Source organism: Chrysemys picta, chromosome 9 (genome assembly GCF_011386835.1).
Source record: "Chrysemys picta bellii isolate R12L10 chromosome 9, ASM1138683v2, whole genome shotgun sequence".
In the NCBI taxonomy this organism is placed as follows: domain Eukaryota; kingdom Metazoa; phylum Chordata; order Testudines; family Emydidae; genus Chrysemys; species Chrysemys picta.
In genome coordinates this window covers 62,282,538-62,302,260 of record NC_088799.1, presented here as the reverse complement: position 1 = coordinate 62,302,260, position 19,723 = coordinate 62,282,538, and the positions used below count along the sequence as shown (strand labels likewise).

Below are 19,723 nucleotides of genomic sequence, written 5' to 3'. Positions count from 1 at the left end.
TGAGTACTGAGGGGTGTTCACAGCAAGCCGTCTGGGCGTGCAAAAATAACTACTGAGGGAGGAGCTATTTACAAGTGTGACAAACTGATCATCCCCATTCACTGGAATATTTGGGTACAGTCACTAGTGATACAATTTAAAGACACGAGAAAGAGCATAAGTGCCATGTGAGTAGATTTGTGACAGACCCACATGGCTAAGATGAGGCTTTTTCAAGAAAAATATTCGTGTAGTAACATAGGGCCATTGTGGGCTTACTCTAAAATTGCACTCAAAAGACTTGGATGGAAAGAGTATGAGAGATGATGCTAGATATGGTCCCAATCCAGCAGTGGGTTGTGCATGGCCAGACTCCAGTGCCTCTATAAAGCCCGATTTTCACAGAGTCAAGGATTGTAAGGCCAAGAGGCACACTATAATCAGCTAGTCTGACCTCCTGCACAGCACAAGCCAGAGTCCTGTGGTTAAGTTAGAGCAGTGTTTCTCAACCTTTCCAGGTTGGCGACCCCTTACTGGAAGTCAAAAACGTTTGCAAGCCCCGTTCCCCTGCTTATACTTACTATAAAAGTCAGAGTAAAAATGTATCAAGGAGAACAATTCTAGCCTGTGTATGTTGAGAGCTTGACAGAGAATATTTGGTCTTGAAGGGCCTTATTTGCAAGTAGTGGGGGGAGCGAGATAGGTTTTTAATGTTTAGGCTGCTCCAAAGTTATTCTGGAAATTTTATTTTCTTTGCTTTATAATTATAATAATTTTCTGCACCTTACAACCCCCTTGATTGCCTTTCCTGGTCACTTGTGGGTCGTGCCCCAGCCGCTGAGGAACACTGAGTTAGAGCGTATCTTTGAGAAAGCTACAACCAACCTTGATTGAAAGACTCCACATGACAGCGTGTCCATCCCATCCCCAGGCCAGTCGTTCAAATGTTGTTGTTTTTTTACCCTTACTGTTAAAATTTGCACCTGGAGTTCAGTGGGGTCCCTCACATGTGCACTGCTTACCCCCGTAGCATCAGGACCTCTATGTGCAAATTCTTTCACAATAAATGCATTGCAGCTTCCAGATTCAAACCGCCTTATTTGCAACTGCATCACATTGTTGGCTCATACCTAATTTGTGATCCAAATATAGACAAGATGTTACAATACGGCCAAACCCAAGTATTGAAAAATCATGAGTCTGGCCCCCAAAATAGAGATTGGCTTAAAATTGTCAGATTTTTAAAATAATAAGTTTTGGGTTCTTTTGGTGGGGGAGGGGAGGTTGGGTATTTAGGTGTTACATTTTCAGGCTTCTCTGAAACCACGAGGACTAGAAACTTTAATTTTAAAAAAAATGAAAGTTGAGATTCCCATGTAGTCACATGGCTCCAGGAGCTATGGCTTTAAGAAAAAACACCAAATATCTCACAACTCAGATAAAATTGCAAGAGTTGGTTACACTGAACAATTTACCAAGAGTCACGGCGGATTTTCCATCCCTGGCAATTTTAAATTAAAATTAGATGTTTTTCTGCAAAATATGCTCTAGCAATTTTTTCAGGGGAAGTTCTGCGGCCTGCGTTACACAGGTCAGACTAGATGATCACAATGGTCCCTTCTGGCCTTCGAATCTATGAATCGGTTGGTTGCCAGATGGCAGCAAATATTGGGCTGGGGAATTAGTGGGGAATTGAAGGTTTACTGGGGAATTACTCCAAACATTGAAGTCAGTAGCAATGCCTCTTGTTTCTGTGCAGAGGAATTCACTTCAATTCCTGAAGCTGCTAACGTGCACAAGGAGGTTGAAAAAATGTTTATTGAACCACAATTAGATTATGACAAAATGTTCAGAGAGCATTATGATCAGGCTTTTCATTTTAAGACCATGTGATCATGTTAATTAAAAAAAGCTGTATCCTAAGGCAAACTCACAAGGAGGCAGGATTAAGATTTCACAGGCAATTGTAACTTTGTCATTTCCTGACTTTTCAGGCCTTACTTTGCATTTCTTTTAATGTAGCTACTTTGTAAGGAATTTTCTACATTTTAAAAAAGGAAATGGAAGCAACAAAGACATTTCACGGTGTTCAATTTTTTTCCCCTTGCTTTGCCCCCAAATCTGTCTCCTTCTCCCATTTCTTAGTCTTTATTTTCTATCTCTTAACCTGTTCCAGATGCATGACGGTACTTTGCCTCTCTCCTCAAGACTGCTCCATCTCCTTGGTCAGGGCCGGCTCCAGGCACCAATGAAGGAAGCAGGTGCTTGGGGCGGCCAATGGAAAGGGGCGGCACGTCTGGGTCTTCGGTGGCAATTCGGCGGTGGGTCCCTCAGTCCCTCTCGGAGCGAAGGACCCGCCACTGAATTGCCACCAAAGAATGAAGCAGCACGGTAGAGCTGCCGCCGAAGTGCTACTGACCGTGGCTTTATCTTTTTTTTTTTTTCCAGCTTCGCTGCTTGGGGCGACAAAAAAGCTGGAGCCGACCCCCTCCTTGGTCTCTTGTGAGGCACTTTGTCAGGGTTTTTTTGAAAGTCCAAATAAATAATGTCACCCAGTTCTCCTTGATCTACTATTGTATGTCCAGGTTCGAAGAACTCAGATGGACTGATGAGGTGCTATTTCCCTGTGCAGAAACCGTACTGTGGCAAAGCACCTCAATCTGTTTCCCTGGCACTGGGATGAGGTTGAAGCATGGAATACTCCATTCTGAAGAGCCCCCTTACAACATGCCGCTGTGTGAAAAGGGGAATTGTAGGAAACGGCAGCCATCAGCAGTATACAGCCCCGTATAGGCAGCCACATGGATGTCCTCTGGCCTCAGGAACACTTCTTACCCTGCATATATCCTAAACTCCCAGATTCTCCCCCCTAGCCTCAGCTCAGCACACCTGCAGAGCTCCTAGGCGCTACAGCCTTTTCTTGGCCAGGGTAGTTCTCCTGTTTCCATGGCTCACCCCCATCTTCCTTGAGTCATCTAGCCCCTGCCTAAAGCTCCCCCAGTTCCAAACCATTATGCCTACTCCCAGTCCCAGATATCAAGGAGCAGGAGCTGCTGTGGATCTGTGTAGTGTCTACATTGGGCTTATGCGCAGGCCTACTAAAGTCTGCAGCAGGTCCCGCAGACTTCAGGAAGTTCACAGGGATGCAGTGCTGTGGGGGGAAGCAGGAGTCAAGGTGTGGGATGTTGGAGCCTGAGGAGTAGTGGGAAAATGACTCAGAAGCTGACTCAGGAAAGCTCCTAACTCTCCTGGTTCCTTGATCCCTGCCTCCCCATGGATCCCTGTGCTCTATAGAACCTCCTTGCTCACCGGGTTCCATTGCTATAGGGAAGTCAATGGCTCCATAGGGTGCCTCAGCTTCTCCCTACCTTGATCCCAAGGCATGTCACTAACCCGGAAGGAAATCCCCACCCCCAAAATTTGATGCAGATGGAGTTAAAATTGGAAGGAGTGTCATTATCAGCCATACAGAAAAACATCCCTTGCCAGAACAGAGGTCACAGTCAATAATAATGCTTCCCCAAAAGGGGTTAATAAAAGGAAAAGAAATCAAAACATCTTGAGTTAAAAACTGTGATGATGAGAAATACTGTGAAATGGTTAGTTAAAAATAAATTGCTCAAAGAGTCTGTTCTATATAGATTTAACACTACCCTCAACACCACAGTGACTGAGGGCTAAGCCCACAACAGTAAACCTCCAGCCACCATGCTAAGTGAAATCCTTGCTCACCTGGGACGTGGGAGACCTGCTTTCATGTCCCTGCTTTGCAGTTGGGACTTAAATGCAGGTTCTTCCCCTCCCGGGGGAGCGCCCTGACCACTAGGCTACAGAGTACACCATGGAACGTCTCTCTCAATCTCTCCTGCTGGAGCAGTTCCACTTTGCTCCAACAAATGTTTAATTATTTTTACAGGGTCTTGAACTTCCATCTCCCACAGCCTAGTAAGTGGCCTAACCTCTAAGTTTGGGCACACATCTCACCTGCTCTGCCCCAGCTGTCTTTTATGACAGGTATCAGTCTTAGTCATGCTTTGATTATGCCTGCAGGATTGGGCCCTGCTGGCAAGTTAGGCAGGGGAAACGCTTCGTTTGAGAATCCTGCCGGGGCCTATATCTAAGGTGGCTTAGTGCATGACTGCCAGTGAAACCTTGGGCACCTAGCTGAGCAGTGCTCTTGAGAATGTCCATGGTGCCTCACTGGTGGACTTAGAAGCAGTTTGTGATCTAGCCCAGAGCACCTTCCAATCATTCATTGAGCAAAATTATTAGCAGCTTTCATGAACGGTTCATTCTTTTTCTCATGCGCTTCCTCAGAGGAGAATGGGGTGTGTGGTATAGTGTGTGGTCAAGCCTATCACAGGGTTCAAAAAAAGAACTAGATAAATTCATGGAGGATAGGTCCATCAATGGCTATTAGCCAGGATGGGCAGGGATGGTGTCCATAGCCTCTGTTTGCCAGAAGCTGGGAATGGGCAACAGGGGATGGATCACTTGATGATTACCTGTTCTGTTCATTCCCTCTGGGGCACCTGGCATTGGCCACTGTCAGAAGACAGGATACTGGCCTAGATGGACCATGGGTCTGACCCAGTATGGCCATTCTTATGTTTTGGTTTGATAGGAGGGTTGAATTAGTTAGTTAGTTAAAGAGACTTAGTAAAATTATATAAATTGGAAAAAGACTATTATGAGAACCTTGGCAGGGACAAGCTAAAGGGACTGGATGTCCTGAGAAAGCCTCTTGACTGCCCAGTCTTTCAAAAGCCACAATATAGTTATATGATCCAACAGCAGAGCTATTTCGAGCACAGCAGCAAATCGCAGCATTTGCTAGCTAATCTTACGAAAATAAAGCAAGCCAGCAACTGCATATTCTATCTTTAAACAGAATCAAGGGAATTCATAACTAAAACTAAAGGCATTCTTCAAATAGTTCAAGTTTATTACAAAAGCTACTCTCCTCCTCTGAGTGAATAGAGACATAAAAAGGGCAATTGGAAACTTTGGGCCAGATTTTCAAAGGTATGGAGGCACCTAAAGATGCTGATGGTTCCTAGTGAGATTTGAAAAAGCACCTGGCAGGTTAGGCTGCTGACTCCCATGGGAATCAAGGAGAGTTAGGCACCTGGCCTGCTTAAACACGGTTACAAGCCCCACTAGGCACCATCTGTATTTTAGGTGCCTACATACCTTTGAAAATCTGGCCCTTTGCTACTTAACCCCTAACACAAAAATAAAATTATTCTATGAGCAAATCACACAGGAGGCTCTTAGAAATGATGTTAAAATTCTGACTAGAGGTAAAGCCCCGAGATCAGATGGATTCAGCAGTGACTAATACAAAAAGGTTGACTATATCCAGTAAAAACCATGCTGAATATGTTTATAAAATAGCTTTGGGAATAACAACCTACTTACTAGCTTCCCAAGGGGAAGCACATACCATGTTAATGCCAAAGCCACGCAAAGGCCCTATGCGATGCATGTCCGCCTATGTCATTATCAAACAGGGATGCAGAGATTCTAACAAAGGTAATAGCGGATCTCCTGGGACAGCTTTTACGATTGCTGGGGCAGGATTTGTCACAGAGAAAAGTAGCCAGTGATCTGTGTAAGCTACTTAACCAAACTCCCCACTCAAAACATTACAACAACCCATCAACAGTGGTAACACACATACCACAAAGGCCTTTACATTTGGTGTAATTGCCTTTTATGATAATCACACTGCAAAAAACTGGGTGTAGGAGGCTAATCTGTGAAACAGAACAACACAATTCCCTGCAAGCCTCTAGTCCTTAGTGGAATACATCATGTCTTTTTCAGCTAGAACCAGCTACAAGTCAGGGCTGCCCACAACCCCTCCTCATATTCAACTGAAGAGGAATATTAGCACAGCCAGAAGATTCTCTGAACAAGTTAGAGGTAGTGAAACAGCTAGGTAGGCACACAAAGTGGCATTACATGGGAATGAGATGCTTGTTTCCACAACACAACCAGAGTCACTGAGAGTATAAAATAAATTACTACAAATCTGAATATCCAGACTACCTTCCTAGGAATTTCCCTCCCAAAAAGCAAAGGAGAAAATTCTATACTTCAGAATTAAGGGATATGTATAAAGATAACTTGGCAACTAACTGTAAATATTAGGGAAGATGTTAGTAGATGGGAGATCCTCCCTAGGTCACTAATGGTCAGAGCAGTGTAATAAATGTGGTTATCCTGCCCAGCTGCATCCCTTTATTTAAATACTCATTTTTGTATTAGCCTAATCAGAATTGTCATTTCTCTTTTACGGCAGGGGAAGAATCATAGAAGTGAAGGACTGGAAGGGACCTCGAGAGGACATCTAGTCCAGTCCCCTGCCCTCAAGGCAGAACTACGTAATAACTAGACCATCCCTGACAGGTGTTTCTCTAAACTGTTCTTAAAAGCCTCCAGTGACAGATTCCATAATCTCGCTAGGCAATTTATTCCAGTGCCTAACTACCCTAACAGGAAGTTGCTGCAATTTAAGCCCATTGCTTCTTGTCCTATCCTCAGAAGTTAAGGAGAACAATTTTCACCGTCCTCCTTGTAACAAGTTTTTATGTACTTGAAAACTATTACCATGTTGTTGTGTTCCCTCTCCCCCTCGCCACCAATCTTCTCTTCTGCAGACTAAACGAACCCATTTTTTTCAATCTTTCCCCATAGGTCATGTTTTCTAGGCCTTTAATCATTGTTGTTGTTCTTCCCTGGACTTTCTCCAATTTGTCCACATCTTTCATGAAATGTGGCACCTGGAACTGGACACAATATTCCAGCTGAAGCCTCAGCAACACAGAGTAGAGTGGAGGAATTACTTCATGTGTCTTGCTTACAATAGTCCTGCTAATACATCCCAGAATGATGTTCACTTTTTTTTCCCAACAGTGTGACACTGTTACTCATATTTAGCTTGTGATCCACTATAACCCCCAGATCCCTTTCTTCAGTACAGTAACTCCTCATTTAAAGTCATCCCGCTTAACGTTGTTTAGTTGTTACATTGCTGATCAATTAGGGAACATGCTCATTTAAAGTTGTGCAATGCTCCACTCTTACGTTGTTTGTCTGCCTGCTTTCTCCACAGCTGGCAGCCTCCCTACGGCCCCTCCCCCGCAGTGCCTCCCACCCGCTGGCAGACTCTGAGGATCAGTGCCTTCCCCCTCCGCCCCCTGCCTCCTGCCAGGGGCAATCAGCTGGCTTGCGGCATTTTGGAAGCAGGAGGGAGTGGGGTGGAGTGAGGACTTGGCGCACAGGCTTCCCCTGCCTCCCGAACACGGCAAGCCAGCTGATTGCCCCGGGCAGAAGAGAGGGGGGAGGAGCGAGAACTCGGTGCGCCTCCCCCCTCCCTCCCCTACTCAGCAATCAGCTGGCTTGAGGCGTTTAGAAGGGAGGGGAGGGAGGGGGGAGGAGCCAGGACGCAGCGAGCAAAGTAAAGGGGGAGGAGGTGGGGGGAGAAGAGGTGGGTCAAGGGTGGGGGCTTGGGGGAAGGAGTGGAGTGGGTGGGCTGAAGGTTGAACCCCCTGCCTCTGGTGCTTGAAGAATAGGGGAAGCTGCCCTGGAACCTACTCCCCCCTCCCTCATTTACATTAATTCTTATGGGGAAATTGGATTCACGTAACATCGTTTCACTTAAAGTCGCATTTTTCAGGAATATAACTACAACATTAAGTGAAGAGTTACTGTACTCCTTCCTAGGCAGTCATTTCTGTTGTATCCTTGGGAGCAGCAGTTTTAGGAAGAAATCACTTGAGACACAGAGAGCTGTAAACCTTAAAAGCAGCCATTTATTGCCACACACTGAACTAACCAAACCAGCCAAAACTGGCTGGGCTATCCCCTAATAATCTAACTCAGTTGCCATAGCAACAACAAGATTCTATTACCACGACAACCAAATACACAACATATTCCTTCCCCCTTAATGAGAACATCCCCTAAATAAAACAAACACTAAACTAGAGAAGGAGGGTAGACTGCCTCCATTCCCGGCTAAATCCTGGGGATTATTTTGCCCCGTAACCGTGGGTTCGCCCTAGCTAAAGATCCAGCCATTGAGGAGGCCTTCTGTCTCTAGGTGGATTACGGCGGACTTCTGGTGTTGTTGCACCCGAAAGTGTCTTGGGCGCAGGCCTGACAACGGGCTCCGGGTGAATGGGTGAGGATGTGGTATCAGCTCGTTCCAGGCAGGGGGGTATCTCAGCCGCCGGCAGTAATGGAGGGGGACAGTCAGGAACCAGTGACTCTTGATTCGGTGTCTCGACAGAAGTGGTGAAGTCAGGCAACTCAACTGAAGATGTGTCCTGAGGACTGGTATGACCTGGCAACAGCTGATCTACATGTCGCCGCCAGGTGAGATCCTCTGCAGTCCGGACTGTGTAGGAAACAGGTCCTGTTTGAGCGATGACAGTGGCAGGGACCCATTTAGCTCCAGAAGTATAATTCCAAGCCAAAACCGGCTCTCCTGAGCTAAAGGTCCTATCTTTTGCTCTGGGTGCACGCCGGATGACTTGATCTTGCTAGTGACGTTGCACAATCTGTTGGGGTTCAGAAGGTTTCAGCAGATCAAAGCAAGTGCGCAGCTGTCATCCCATCATTAGACAGGCCGGGGATGCCTTGGGATGCCTTGGTCGTAGCATGAGGTGTGTTTCTGTAGGATAGCAAGAAGGTGTCCAGACGCTTTTGAATGGATAATTATCGCTTTGCCAATTTCAAAGCTTGTTTCATTGTCTGCACAAATCTTTCAGTTAATCCATTGGTGGATGGGTGATATGGTCATCCTGGGTCTGCTCTAGGGTATGCAGGTTTCTCTTTTTGGTCAGCCAGACCACAAGCCTCTTTTTCTTTTGTTTACAGGCACACTCTATGCGTCCCTTTTTGCCACAGTGTCGACACACCAGGTCCTTACACAAGCATTCTGATGCATGGTGACCCGGCTTACCACTGTGGTAACATTCCTGACTCCGCACAGTTTTGTGGGTAGGTTCTTGTGACACCTTATGCACCCTAGGGGGCGCACCGATGTATTGTGTCTCCTTTGTAGCCAGTTTCATGGAGACAGCAATATCCCATCCCATCTCCTAGAACTGGAAGGGACCTTGAAAGATCATCGAGTCCAGCCCCCTGCCTTCACTAGCAGGACCAAGTACTGATTTTGCCCCAGATCCCTAAGTGGCCCCCCCTCAAGGATTGAACTCACAACCCTGGGTTTAGCAGGCCAATACTCAAACCGCTATCCCTCCCAGCCTTCTGTAAGGTAAGCTGAGCCTCTGTCAATAGGTGCTTCCGTATAGCTTCACTGTACAGGCCACACACTAACCTGTCACACAGGGCATCATTTAACATCTCCTTAAATTCACAGTGTTCTACAAGCTTTCTCAAAGTTGCTACAAATTGTACCACTGTTTCATCTTCTTTCTGGTCTCTTTTGTGGAACCTATATCTTTCAGCAATTACCAGTGGTTTTGGAGAAAAATGGGACCTCAGGATTTCCACAATGTCACTGTAAGATTTGGTCTCAGGCTTAACAGGGTGTAATAAGCTGCGTAGCAGGGAGTAGGGGTTTTAGCCCCTACAACACTTAAGAATATTGGCACCTTCTTCGCTTCTGTAATGTCATTTGGAATAACAAAAAGATCCAAACGCTCAGTATATACGTGCCATTGCACTATCCTCAAAAGGTTTCAGCGGCCCCGTAAGTGTAGCCATGGTTTTAGTTTCAGGTTGCACAGTCAGTGCAAACAAGCCAGTTTTCACCCCCTTCCAACAGCAAAAAGGATTTTTTGTTTTGTTTTGTTTTTTTGTACCTTGACTTCTACTTCCTTCTGTTGCTGGGGCAGCACAGGAATCCCATCCTCGTCGCCACTTTGTTACATTTTCAGGCTTCTTCTATTTTGTATGTGTACAACTTTGTTCCCTCCTAAGTGGAGTACTTTGCATTTGTCCTTATTGAATTTCATCCTATTGACTTCAGACCATTTCTCCAGTTTGTCCAGATCATTTTGAATTTTAATCCTGCCCTCCAAAGCACTTTCAACCCCTCCCAGCTTAGTATTGCCCACAAACTTTATAAGTGTTCTCTCTATGCCATTATCTAAATCACTGATGAAGATATTGAACAGACGGATCCCTGCAGGACCCCATTCAATATGCCCTTCCAGCTTGACTCTGAACCACAGATAATTACTCCCTGGGATCAGTTTTCCAATACTACTTGTATGGCCCTGAGGATGTCACATGGGCTGCAGCTGTGTACTGATTGGGTCACAAGCGTCCCACGGGCTGCAGGTTGACAACCACTGATGTAGGTTGTATTTCCCTAGTTTGTTTTTGAGAAGGTCATGTGAGACAGTATCAAAAGCCTTCCTAAAGTCAAGATATACAATGTATACCACTTCCCCCCTAACCACAATGCTTGTTACCCTGTCAAAGAAAACTATTAGGTTGGTTTGACATGATTTGTTTTTGACAAATCTATGCTGACTATTACTTATCACCTTATTATCTTCTAGGTGTTTGCAAATTGAATGCTTGATTATTTGCTCCATTATCTTTCCAGGTACTGAAGTTAAGCTGACTGGTCTGTAACTCCCCGGGCTGTCCGTATTCCCCTTTTTATAGATTGGCACTGTATTTGCCCGTTTCCAGGCCTCTGGAATCTCTCCCATCTTCTATGAGTTTTCAAAGATAATTGCTAATGGCTCAGATATCTCGTGAATCAGCTCCTTGAGAAATCGCACATTACTTTAGAGGAACTTGGTTGCCCAAAACAGAAAGGAGATATTGGGCTATGCAGCGAGGATACATTGTGCACTGGGCCCAGAAACCAGTGGAGCACACTGGGCTGGGAAGGGCATTTTGGCCTCGGGAGCCAGTGGAGTGCACCAGGCTAAAGAATTTTTCACCTGTTCTAGCAATGGTGGTTCCACTAGTGTAGACCAGCCGTTCACCCTAAAGAGAATCGATGACACAGTGGTACATTACTATCACATCCACCTCTGCTGCCTGTCTCTCCATTGACCCACTACTCAGATCTGGCCAGTCAATGTCCATCCTGATACCCTCCTGACTCAATCATGCTGCCCCAGATGTACTTCCCAGTGAAGATTCCTCTACTTATAACCTTTAAAGCCACCAGAGAGAAACTTCTACCCTGTAGAAGCCACCTTCCTTCTCCACATGGCCCCCACAGGCCACTGCAAGGGTAAAGCTCGTCTGTGCATGAGACAGAGCTTTCTTTGGGGATGGTCTGAGACTGGAGAAATGAACTCCTCCAGGAGCTAAGGATCATCACTAACCTCCCCAACGCAAGGCACACTGCTCCAACCTGCCTTTGCTAATGGAAACACAGAGCAGCATGTGCATATAAGAATAATAAAAGCACCCTACCAAACCAAAACACTCCACTGCACCCACACTTCCCCTGGGAAGAGGCTGAAAGACAGAATGAACCACATGTGACAGATGTTAGTCATGCACTTGCTGCATAACTGGAGGGTGCACAGACTATGGAGAGGAGGTTGGGAAAAAAACAAGGATAGATTTGGGGCCAGCTGCAGCAGACTCTGTATATAGTCCCAATTATCTGCATATGAAAATAGGGGGTTACAATGGAAACTCTTAAGCAATCTGAACTAGACAGAATGCGGTCAGGCACTCATTGTAACAAGGAATGCAATGCTAGAGTTGAAAAACAGCTTTCCTGCCAGGGCCTGCCCCATTTGCTGTTAACCCTGTAACAGATTGCACTATGGTGCCTGCCTCCATGAATCCCAGCAGCTCTGTAAGGGCTAGTGCATAGGTCCTGGCCACCTAAACCCTTGGTAACCCCAGTAAGGATGCACAGTGACCTAACCCACCTGACCTCCATTAACCCACATCCTGGAACACAACACTTCAGTCCTGTTATAGCTTGACCACAGTGTATGCCCCTTTACCCACATGAGAGGCTGCGCATTGAGCATACCCATTTATCCAAGCTATTGGGATCGCTGCAGGAATCACTGGATGAGGTTCTGTCGCCTGTGATATACAAAAGATTCAGACCAGATAATCTAAGGGTACCTTGTTGCCTTAATATTTATACCTCAGTTCACCCCATAATAGTCTGCACTGCTCTCCAGCCCCCATTAGCCCTGCAGCATAGAAAGAGACATCAGAAGAAATTCCCATTTGCCCTCTCCTGTTCACCGCGATCGGTGATGCTCATTTTTGTCCAGCAGATATAAAATTGGGTGAGAATAAACTCCAAGCAGCTAACTGGCAGCACAGCTCTCACATCCAGCCCAGTACAGTGCCTCGCTGTCTGAAAAGCTCTCCTCGCACATCCCCCCGAACTCCAATGCACACTGGGCAAGAAGCACTAAGGCTTTAATTAGTCTGTAACTGAATGGCTGAATAGCCTCTGGAAGCTTTAAAAGCGGAAGTGCTAAGTATCCACTTCAAACTTCAGTTTGATGAATGTGAGCAAATCTTTCCCTCCAAGCAAAATTTACAACCTCTCTCCTTTTTACAATGAAATCCTCCCCACCTGTTTTTAGGGTTGGATCTTTGTGAGATTCATTAAATCAAACAGCAAACTCTTAGATGCATCAGTTCCTCTGTTTCCAAAGCTGTTTATAGACCCAGTTTACCCAGAGTTGCATTTGCCACTGCCCTTCAGCAGATAAATATCCCCGTACAAACAGGAGCAAAGGAGTTTTGTTTACCTTACAGCTTCATTTTCGGCTCACAACTTACATCGGGGCTCCTTTCTCAAAGTGAAGATCTGGAAATTGTTAAGACGCTTGCTTTAAACCGTTGTCTCCACCCCGTCCCCCCAGACACCGTGCAGCGTGCGTTAGATGAGCTTACCCCAACTTTAGCAGGATGAGAAGTGAGGCAGGGAAGAACAGCATCTGGCAACAGAGAAAAGAGGGGGTGGGAAAGGGAAGAGAAGAGATGAATTTCCTGCCAAGACAAATGAAAGCCAGAAACATCATGTGTAGAAGAGGGGAGGATTAGCTTAAAAGAGAAGTACAGCTCCCAGGGCTACTGGTGTTTATTCCTTAGGCAAAGGGATCATTATTCATTTCTGGTCTCAGTCTTAATTGCTCCCATTCTTTTCTTACCATTAGCCATAAAAAATTAGGGAATGGGCAAAGATCCTTTTAATTCATGAGCACAAAGGGAAACCCAAGAACTTACAAGATCCTTCTGAAATGACCAGTATTGTTCATAATAGGCTGATTTTCAGCAGTCACTGTTGATTGCAGTTGCACTACTGGAGGGTTATATGCTATGTTTAGAGAGATGGGTGTTTCAGGAACACATTTATTAGGGCTGTTCTCTGCTCCCTAAGAAGGAATGGGCACAGAGCACTCAGCAGCAAAGGACATGCAAGCAGCACTTCTCAGGTCGCGTTTACACTAGAAAGTTTTGCTAGCAGGACTTTTGCGGCCATACATCCGCTGACATCGCCACATCAACAGAGTATACGCATGTGGCTGCTTTGGCTGACGCAGCACATCCTCACCGCACGAGCTTGTGTCATCAAAAGACATGGCTCACCATGGCTAGGCATCCTATTGTTCCCTGTGCCATCATCCTGCACGCTGCCATGTGGAACACTATGCCAGTGTATTGTGGGATACCAGCACTACACTCAAGGAATTATGGGAGCTTGGGACAATTTCCCACAATTCTCTTTCTTCCATCCTATAACGTTTCTTCCATCCCACACTTTTCTCACTGCTTTTCAGTTCATAACAACCTGGTTCACAGTGTACTTCACAGGCAAAGCCTTGACGGTAATCTTGTAAAGGACATGTGCACCAGTGCTGGAAGTTTCTCCCTGAGCAGTACCCGTAGGGGGAGCGCTGCTGTGACCCCTGGAGTGGCACCTCTATAGCGTGCTATAAGGGGAGCCGCACGCTCCCCCCACCCTCAGTTCCTTCTTGCCGGACCAACTCGAACAGAAGGGAAAGAGGGCGGGATGTGGAATAGACATGAGCAACACATCTCGAAGAATGCCAGTTACGGAACAGGTAACTGTCCTTTCTTCTTCGAGTGCTTGTTCATGTGTATTCCACAGTAGGTGATTGCAAGCTATGTCTGATGGAGGTGGGTAGGAGTTCACAGATTCCCTGGCTGAAGCACAGCTCTACCAAAAATAGTGTCATCCCTGGGGTGGGAGATGATCACATACTGCAACGTGAACGTGTGCACTGAGGACCAGGTAGCAGCTCTACAGATGTCCTGGATAGGGACATGGGTCACAAAGGCCGCCGCCGAGGCCTGAGCCCATGTTGAGTGAGCCCTTATGATAGGTGATGCGGAAACCCCTGCTAGGTCGTACCATGTGTGGATGCACGATGTAATCCACCAGGAAAGCCTCTGGGTGGAGATCGGTTGACTCCTCATGCGCTCGGCTGAAGCAACAAAGAGTTGTGAAGAGCTGCGGAACGGCTTAGTCCAATCCAGATAAAAAGCCAGTGCTCTGCGCACATCGAGCGTATGGAGGCAACATTCCTTGTTAGAGGCATGAGGTTTGGGGCAGAGGATAGACAGGAAGATGTCCTGGCCCATGTGAAAAGTGGAGACCACCTTCGGGAGGAATGCCAGGTGTGGGCGGAGCTGAACCTTGTCCTTGTGAAAGACTGTGTAAGGGGGGGTCACAGGTCAGGGCCCTGAGCTCTGAGACCTGCCAGGCTGACGCGATGGCCACGAGGAAGGCCACCTTCCATGAAAGGTGAGACCATGAGCATGTGGCCAGAGGTTCAAACGGGGGCCCCGTGAGGCGGGATAACACCAAATTTAGATCCCACTGAGGGACAGGGGTTCTAGCATAAGGACAGGACCAGTTTAGCCCTTTGAGGAAATGCCCAGTCATGGCATGGGAGAAAACTGAGCAGCCCTGGACTGGCGGATGGAACGCCGAAATAGCCGCCAGGTGCACCCTGATGGAGGAAGGGGCCAGGCTTTGAGTTCTAAGGTGAAGAAGGTACTCAAGGATAAGTTGGAGTGGGGCAGACATTGGGGAAATACCCCGCTCACCTGCCCACCTGGAGAACCTGGACCACTTTGCCAGGTAGGCTTGGCACGTGGATGGCTTTCTACTTTCGAGGAGGACACGCCTGACCCCTTCTGAACACCTTCTCTCCTCCGCATCTAGCCATTGATCAGCCACGCTGTCAAATGGAGGGTAGCCAGATTGGGGTGGAGGAAGCGGCCCTGATCCTGAGAGAGTAGGTCCGGGTGGAGTGGCAACGGCCACGGAGGGGCCACGAGCAAACCCAGGAGGGTCCCGTACTAATGTTGCCGGGACCAAGCTGGGGCAATCAGGAGGACACGTGCCTTGTCCATTTTCACTTTCTCCAGGACCTTGCCAATGAGGGGAAACGGGAGAAAGGTGTAAAGGAGTTGACCCGACCATGACAGGAGGAAGGCATCTGAGATCGCGTTCCTCCCCACCCCCTATCTGGAACAGAACCTCTGGCAACGACGGTTCTGCCGGGTCGCAAACAGGTCTACTTGGGGAGAGCCCCACACTCGGAAGAGCCAGTTAGCAACCACTCGTGTTGGGAGGAGAAAACCCTGCTCAAGCGATCGGCCTGTGTGCTGTTGACGCCTGGCAGGTGGAAAGCCTTCAGGGAGATGTTGTGGGCTATACAGAACTCCCAGAGGCTGAGGGCTTCCAGGCAGAGGGCCAAGGACCTCGTCCTGCCTTGCCTGTTGATGTAAAACATCACAGCAGTGTTGTCTGTGAATACTCTGACCACCTTGCCGTGCAGCTGTGAGCAGGCTAAGCGTATCACCCTGAGTTCCCTGACGTTTATGTGAAGGGACAGCTCCGTGGCTGACCACAACCGGGGTGCTCCACTCAACTGAGTCGGAGCTCTAGAGCCCGGGGGGTGGGGACAGGGGCTGCCCGATGTGGATCTAGCCTCACCTCTTGCTTTCTCTTGACGCCTTTGACAGGATGGTGTCTTTCTCTGCTTCTTGGACGGGGAGTGGTGCCGGCCACCGGAAGGTGCCGGGAGATCGCTGCGCACCAAATATGAAGTGCCCGGTGCAGATTCCGCTCGGCGCACCGGGGTTGGAGCATGACTCCATGCTTGGCGACTCCATGAGAAGGGCCCGAAGTCTAATGTCTCTCTCTTTTTTATTTCTGGGTTTAAAGGACCTGCAGATCTTACAGCAGTCGCTGATGTGAGATTCGCCCAAGCAGCGGAGACAGTCGGTGTGCAGGTCACTTCTAGGCATCGAATGCCTGCAAGACTTGCATGATTTAAACCCTGGGGCCTGGGGCATGCCCCGGCCTGAACACTAACTAACTAATTAAGCTGAAACTTTATTGAACTAACTAACACAGGTACTACTAACAACTAAACGAGTTCTGAGACGAGCTGCAGCAAAGCTGGAGCAAGTAGTTCCAATTCACCGTCACTGGCGGCAAGAAGGAACTGAGAGTGGGGGGAGCGCGCAGCTCCCCTTATAGCGCGCTATAGAGATGCCACTCCAGGGGTCGCAGCAGCGCTCCCCCTACAGGTACTGCTGAGGGAAAAACTTCTGGCACCGGTGCACGTGGCAAGCACGCACTTGAGCAAGCACTCGAAGAATTGGTTGTCCCAACCAGGATGCAGTGCTTCCCTGCTTTTTCTGGTCCCAGAATTCAGTGTTGTTCTCTGTTCTCCATTCTGTATGTAAACTGAGATGTCTTCCTGTCCCATCTTCCATGCAGATGAGGCTGGGGGAGTTGTCTCTACTCTCCATTCTGTATGCTAATGGAGATGTCTTAATCTTGTCACCCTTGTCAGGAGGGGTCTAGGTGTGTCTCCCAATGCCCTTCACTGCTCTCTGCAAGTTTTGTCCTCTGATATGTTTTTGTTTATGCAGAGGATGGGGCGGAGGGGAGTGTCTTTCATGAGTCAGGCTGTATACTGCACCCTGGTTCCCCAAGAACGCAGAGGTGTCTGGTATCAAGTCCCCTCGTTGATGGGGTGCTTGCGCTGAGCGAGTATCCCCATCACATCCTTCCTCCGTGGTACCGGGTCTGATCCTCCATCCATTGCAGCCGCCGCATCAGTCGTTGTATCCAACAAACCAGCAGAACCAGACCAATTGCTAATATAATTTGGAAACAGATGATCACCACAATGGGGTGAAGCATGAAATTTAAAAATCCTGTTGCTCTGGGGCTCCACCCAAGCAAAGTCTCCCACCAAGAGTGATGTCCTGTGTTTTTACCTTAATGGCAATGAGACCCATTCCCAGTGAAATGGGGGAAACCTCCTTGTTGAGCTCAGGATAGGCATTTAAATGTTATACAGTCCATATAGGCACAGAAAACTTAATATCACAACTAACAATGGTGGTTACATTATAGAAACCACGATTAACCTAAGGCACCATAGGTGGACCCAATGTCCATTAATTAATACAATATTACATCTTGTCCTTACACACACACATGCTTTACCAATATAGACAATAACAGACCCCTCTTCCTAGATAAATCTAAGGAACGTTGAGACTTATTCCCAGGTTACCCATTCATCCCAACCCTTATGGCTAGTTCCAATCAGGGGAGCACATGCAGGTGAAATGTGAATTTAAACCAAATTGCTGGCATGAGCTCGTCACCATGTGTGCCCTTTAATGGAATTACCCAGTCTGGGGAACCTTGCTGAATCAAGTCATGTCCAGCTAAAGTCCAGTTCAGCAGTTCCCAGTTCACAACGAATTGTGTGATATTCTTGCCTGCTGGCGTGATCAGAGACAGCTGCAGTTCCTCTCTGGGTAACGGAGGTGTCTGAGTTCCAATGACAATGATGACAGGTAGGGGCATGGTTGTTCCCCAAACAGCAGAGGAAACCGGGTTACCCTGCACCTTCCGCCACCCCGGAGGCTGTCACTGGGTGTGTTTGATGGTGTACGTCCTGTTCGAGATTACAAGGTCTTACAGAAGAATGGGATGGAGTCTGGGGTGGTCTTAGTTTCATAACAAAACTTGAGTGACTCTCCGGTGGCACTCTGCGTGCAATTGGCAACGCTTTCCCAGGGGCAACCCGAGGAGTTGCCAACAGCGTAGAACTGGTAGCGACGCTGCAGGGCCAGGGGGTTGCTCACATTCCCATAGAATCCATGCATGTGGCACAGCAGGTTGCCTTCCTGGGCTCCAGCTGGCAAGCACCTCCCGAGGTTCAGAGGGATCACAGATACAGCATAGAGCCTGGACAACATCAGACTTCAGACACTTACGAACAGCAGGGTGCTGGTGCACCGGTGGGATGTCATGGCTTGTATACGGGATCTGTGAGGGGGCAGAGAAGAGAGAAAAACTTCCCACACTCCCCCCGTATATACTGGGAGAGACTGGGACCAATATTACAGGGTGAACATGAAGCAGTGACCTACGTGAGGGTGGCCATAATAAGTTAAGGACTTTTCTGGCCTTTTCCTGTCTTAACATCGGGGTAGGCACTGACCAGCCCACTCGATGCGTATTTTTCAACGGCTCAAAGCCGTTCCTTCTTGCTGGCCAAGAAGGGTGGCCGACAGGATGGAGAAGACAGTTTTGGGGGTCAGGTGGTTTGTCCTTCCATTCTTTGAGCCGTGAAGAATGAAGACATTTCCACCAGGGTTTTCCATTTCTCCCATTCAGGATTTCTACCTGACACACACTGGGGCTGGCCCGATTCACAACAGAACTGCAGCCATCCCAGGTGTGTGTAAAGAGCTGCTTAGCAGTGACAGAGGCAGTGTTGGTTTTAGCAGGGATGGCTTTCACCCTGGATTTTTCTAAAACAAAGTCAGTGGATTTATACACAGTTGAGAAACTTTGGCAGCTAGAAACTGAACCAAATTCCTCAGCACCTACACTGTTACTTGCTGCAGGCAAGGATTCACTCTGAGCTAACTCAATCAACTCACTTCCACACCCTTCAGTTGCAGCAAACTGCTTGCAAAAGCTAGCATGAGGTTTTATTCCTTCAGGAGCACTTTTAGTCAACAATCCATTTCCCCCAGAAATTTTGTCCTTTCCCTTTTCAGCTAGGGGTTGCTCTACAGAAACATCTTCCTGAGCATCTTTCTGGGTTTCAGTTGAGTTCAGAACGAGTTCTGAGACAACTGACATAACCTCAATCAGTATAAGCTGAGAGGCACATTCTGTCTGCTCCTCAGACAGAAGATTGGAGACAAACTCTCCCCAACAGATAAACTGCCATTCTTAAAAAAAAAAAACAAGGAGTCTGGTGGCACCTTAAAGACTAACAGATTTATTTGGGCATAAGCTTTCGTGGGTAAAAACCTCACTTCTTCAGATGTTTTTGTAGATACAGACTAACATGGCTACCCCCTGATACTTGATGCCATTCTTAACATTCACAAGGTTTGGAATTTCCTCCCCTTTGTTCCCAGACAAACTTTTGGAGATTGGGGTAGCTCTCTCCATGGGCAAGTCATTACCCCCAACAGACACAGTCCTAAGAACACTTCCTTCCTGGGTTTTAGTTGAGTCCAGAATCACATCTGGCACAACTGACAAATCCTCTGTCAGCATAAACTGAGAGGTACTTTCTGCCTGTTCCACAGACAGAACACTGGAGACAGTTTCTCCCCCGGCAGTTAAACTGCTTTTCTGACTAGACAAACGGTTTGAACATCCCTCCCCCTTGTCACAGGCCAAATGGCTTTTCACAGACAAACACTGGGAGATTGGGATGGCTTT

The 19,723-nt window shown here is 47.4% G+C and overlaps 1 protein-coding gene and 1 long non-coding RNA gene across 8 annotated transcripts in view; one reads left to right on the top strand and one right to left on the bottom strand.

Moving 5' to 3' along the window:
* Positions 1-12,976, bottom strand: part of ARHGAP36 (Rho GTPase activating protein 36) — an 82,444-nt gene extending 69,468 nt beyond the window's left edge. For 3 of the 7 annotated variants that reach the window (XM_008175190.4, XM_042853345.2, XM_042853346.2), the window contains exon 1: positions 12,720-12,947. The gene's annotated coding sequence lies outside the window, so the exon portion shown is untranslated. Of the gene's footprint in view, positions 1-12,719 lie in introns of all 7 variants that reach the window. The other 4 variants (XM_008175187.4, XM_008175189.4, XM_008175188.4 and 1 more) reach the window with 3 other exon arrangements.
* On the top strand, positions 8,143-16,283 carry LOC103306698 (uncharacterized). The gene is made up of 3 exons (XR_509629.3): positions 8,143-8,364; positions 8,869-8,991; positions 16,172-16,283. It is a non-coding gene; the product is annotated as an uncharacterized LOC103306698 (long non-coding RNA).
* Positions 16,284-19,723: the final 3,440 nt, after the last annotated feature.